This window comes from Cicer arietinum, chromosome 2, assembly GCF_000331145.2.
Source record: "Cicer arietinum cultivar CDC Frontier isolate Library 1 chromosome 2, Cicar.CDCFrontier_v2.0, whole genome shotgun sequence".
Classification (NCBI taxonomy): Eukaryota; Viridiplantae; Streptophyta; class Magnoliopsida; order Fabales; family Fabaceae; genus Cicer; species Cicer arietinum.
In genome coordinates, this window is record NC_021161.2 from 16,046,682 (window position 1) to 16,051,726 (window position 5,045).

A 5,045-nucleotide genomic window follows, 5' to 3' on the forward strand; every position below is an offset into this window, starting at 1 on the left:
GGTAGTACCGAGTTTCGAACTCAAGGATTGCGTTTTACTATTGAATTATATTTGATTACTAGAATTGAACAAAAAGGTTCCCAAGTTGATTGAAATAATGTTTGAAATTAACAACAATAATAAAATTGATCTTTTATAATGAGAAAAATGTCAGGGATGAGTTTCACTTCGAATCCAACCTTGGTGTCTAATTTGATCCTAGTTATTGAATTCCTTTATTGAATTATTACCGAATTCTCTTTATTATTCTTGCCCTAATGTCTTAGTGACAGAACCTTTAATTCCAAAGTAACCCCTAATTCCTTAGTAGATTTAAGATTAGAATTAAGCATTACCCTATAGAAATTCTCCTATAAATTATTGCTTTGCAACTAATTTAATTGGTTTCATGACCTGCACCTATGTCTAGACTACAAATTCATGAATTTCTCATCTCAAGCATTCGTAAAGTCCACTTCCGTTTCAAAATACAAATCGTAGAACATTTTAATGTTGATCAAGCAATAAAAAGCATTAAGCACAGAGATGAGAAAAATCATTCAATAAACTCATTCATATAACCAGAAATCAAATCATAAAAATAAGGGTTTCATCTTGTTACACTCATCCCTAACAAATAGGGTTTAGTTACTCATGACAGAAATAAAAGAGATAAAGATTAGAGAAGGATTCATGAATGATTCTTGATAAAAATGCTCCAATGATGTTAGAAACGGCCGTCTTTGAGTTTCTATGCTAGGGCACAAGTCTCCCAACTTCCCAATAGTCAAAAAGATCCTTAAAATAGTAAAAATCTGCGTTTTTATGGTTGCTGGTGCGGGTCGCGTGCCCCAGGCGTGCTTGGATGCGCTTCAGCGCATTTGGACAGTAGCAGATGCTAGAAAAAGCGCTTGGCTTGCGCTTGGGCGCGCTCGGGCGCTCAACATCTTCTATCCAGCGTATATTGCCTTTTTCGCCTCTTTCGAGTCTGAATTTGATTCCGGTGTCTTCATGAAAGTTGTAGCTATGGATCGTAGCTTGCATTTGCACTTGGTTTGAACCCAATGGAACATCTACAACTCCAGATATGGCCGAAATACTCTACATATGTCATGTTGATTTCTCACCAAAATTCAGCACTACACTAAAACAAAACGCAATGTAAAATTACGACAAATTCCTACTTAATCAACGAAATAAAAACACAAAACATTTTATCAACTCAAAGAACAAAAATTAATAAAATATATCAAATAAATCCTTAATTTAACTAATGATTGAGGATAACTAAGACTAAAATAGTGGAAAAATATGCATATGATGAAGAGTCATCACGAGCCTTGTATTTATCATCAGTTCCATCGAGTTTTAGTTTCTTTTTCAATATCTATTTATAATCTATTTGTTTGCAACCGGAATGCAAGTCAACTAAATGTTAGGTACAAATAGACTATAGAGAATCCATCTCATCGTTTATAGCTTATTGCCATAAATATGCATCCTAAGATGACAAAACTTCTTGAAGATTTTTAGGATCCTCTTCTAAGGTATAAGTCGTATAATCGGGTTTGTAGTCTTTAGCAACTCTAAATCTCTTACCTCTTCAAGGTTCTGTTTCGCCTTGTTTGTTATTTTCAGTGCTCCTCATCACAAGAACATGACTTGGCTCATTTCCCCCACTATTTCTCGATTTGAAATTGAATTTATTTTCATAGAAGTCAACATCATTTGACTCTATGACTACTTTCGCATTGCATTTAGGTCATAAAACCTATACCCTTTAATGTTTACCGCATACTCAATGAAACACATTCATATGCTCTACTGGCGATTTTAAGTAGGATCGGCCCAACAAATTTGGAGGCCTAAAGTGAATTTTAGTATGATGCGTAAAACAGATTTTCTAAATTTTAACAAGACATCACTAAATTAATATAATTGATATCATGTAATATTTCTTTTTCAATTTATTTAATATTATTGAGACAATATTCAATTTAAAAAAGATTTATATGTTTTAATTTTAAAAATACTAAAATCTGAGAACTTTTTATTAAGTAAAAATTTGTTTTGAGACCTTTTGATAAAGTACAAATTTAATTTTTCACATAGGCCTAAAGCGGCTGCTTTAGTTGCCTTACCCTCAGGCCTTCTTTGAGTTTTACTCGCTTAGGATCGAGGATTCTAGCATAAGGCAAACAATGTTAAGTTCAAAAATAAGATAAATTTGGTTGTCTTTTCCTCAAAATATCATACAGAGATGTTTTGTTTTTAGATTTAGTAACTCTATTTAAAACATAGCAAACAATCAATAAAATTTTCTCCCACCAATGAGATGCAACACTATTGTTTAAAATAATAGAAACAACTAGTTCAATAAGTGTTCTATTATTTCTTTTAGTTTTACCATTCATTTTAGGTGAATATGGTGCAGTTGTTTTATGTATAATTCCATGCAATTTACTATTGGAACCAAATTGGTTTTGAACTTAGAGTTTTGATGTTAACAAAAGTATTTTATGAGAACAATATATTTGACTTCACATAGTATGAAAGAATATTCATATTTTTGAAGACAATCTAAAAAATATTTGATTAAGATTTATAATTCAAGAAAATATCTGACCAAGTTGAAAAGAATATATGGTCAAGACTTGAAGAAAATATGATCAACATCTTATCAATAAGAAGATATGAATTATTGCAAAATTAATCAAATTACAATGTAAATACACAATAATATATATATACATATATATATATATATATATATATATATATTATTGTGTATTTACATTGTAATTTAATTAATTTTGCACAATAAAATTACAATATAACAAATTATTTGTCCAAAAAAAATTGTTGTCAAAATCTATACCCACGGAATTCAAATCTCACTAAACTGTATCGTGATGAAGATAAAATCATAGGTGTATAATTTATAAAATTATGCAAATTTTTATGCCCATGTTACATGTTTTTTCCAACAGAAAAACGCTCGTCACTATAGGTTATAGTGACGATAAAAAACTGTTGGTATTTATTGATTTTTGACAATATATAAAAATGTCGTCGGTATATGTTTTTTGCCCTATATCTACGGATTTATGACCTTTATCCACGACTTTGTACTATCACTATATGTCAAGTTTCTTGTATTTCGTACAACTCGCGAGTTAACATCGAGTTAACATCTAATGACCATAATTACAACCACATCTATTACCCCTATTTAAAAACACATTGGCGTACACAATCCCCCTATATATTAGATAGATTTGCAAAAAAATAAAATTAAATAAATCATTCAACATAAAGATTCATAAGATTACATTAATTAAACTTTTACAAATACTACCATACACTTCCCATGACATGGAATTCCCATATAATAACTGGTTATTATAGGGTAATAATTGAAATAGCCACATAGTCCACTAGACATGTAACTCCTTTTTATTCTTTGAGCCAAATGTGTGAAACTTTTGTATTATTTTTTCAAATCATAAACTAATAACTTGATCACTTTCTAGTAGTTAAGGGTATACTTTGAATGATAGACCAACACCACTTAACTTTTCTTCCATGACTTTGAATAATATTTCTACCATTGAAGGAGAAAAAGAATTAACCCAATCACCAATTTCTGCCTTTCTAAGCAAATGTTTTCTTTCACCTCTTTGTTCAATAGTTCCACATTTATTTTTTTCCAATAAATAAAAAGTTCCAAATTTATTTGTCCCCAATTCTTTCATCTTTTCAAAGCTACATAAATTGACAATGTTTTCAATCATGCCATTACTTTCTTCCTCTTGAGTGAAAGGACAACCCAAGAACTCTCCAATTCTTTTGACATGAAAATTTGCATTTTCTTTAAGTTCTTCATATTTCAAAAATAAAACCTTGTTTGGTCTAGCAATGCTCTCTTTCAAATAACCTAAAATATTGTCCCAAAATGGACCACAGTAACATATCCCCTTACAATACCTTTCAAAATCTTTAGCTTGAAAATGATTTTGAAAAGAGATTGTTGTTGGGATTATAGATATTGGAATCCAAAAACCTTGATAAAAATACAAACATTTATTGCCGATCCAATCTCTTTAGGAAGTGAGAGGATTAGTTGCTTACATTTATTTTCTTCTTCACTAATTGCTTCTTGCTCATCTTGTGAATATTGCTCTTCTTTGAAATGTGAGATCTTTTATAGAAAAATATTTTGTTGTCCCTTATTTTTCATGAATTAGAAAAATAATTTAATTCATAGTTCGATAAAAATCAAAAATAAATGAATATGTTTTTTTTCAAAATTAAATTGTTAAATTGACATGTTATCATGTCCCCAATTTAAAGACCAAGTCGTTAACTTCTCCAATTTTATCAATTATTTTTAAAATTCCAATGCTTTTTAATTAGTGGTCCACAGTGGACCATATGTGATGTTAATGCATTGAAATACTCGTCCATGGTAATATTGCATTCTTCTTCTCTCGAAGTAGAAAATAATGGGACTACTTTTATACACTTGCCACACCATGCACAAATTTGAGTTTATATTCTTATCACTACTATCAAATTTTCTTATACAAATAATATCTACTATACTTTAGACAAAGTGTTCACAATATTTCTTTTTTTCTTCTATTTTTACAAGACTTCCAAATTTTTGACCAAACTAAATATTTCTAGATTTTTGATTATATTCATTTCAAAAAGAGTATTACGTAGTAGTAAGGGTAAAAAATATATGAAAGTGAGAGAGAGAATGATGGTGGGATTGAGAAAATGAAATGATATATTTGTTTCTGATTTTAGATGTAATTTAAATATTAGTTTTGGAGTGTCCGAGTGTTAAGGGTCATGAGGTGGTTTCGAGAGAAGTATATGTGTTGTAGTAATTTTTAAATTGTGTTATTATTTTGTTATCATTAGACAACGATCGTACGTAGTTTTTTTTTTTTCAAGTTTTGGAATTTTCTACGTTATATTTTTATGTTTTTTTAATCTTATATATTCTTATGTTTTGGTTGTAATTTAAATTTTTCTTGTTTGATTATTTTCCCTAC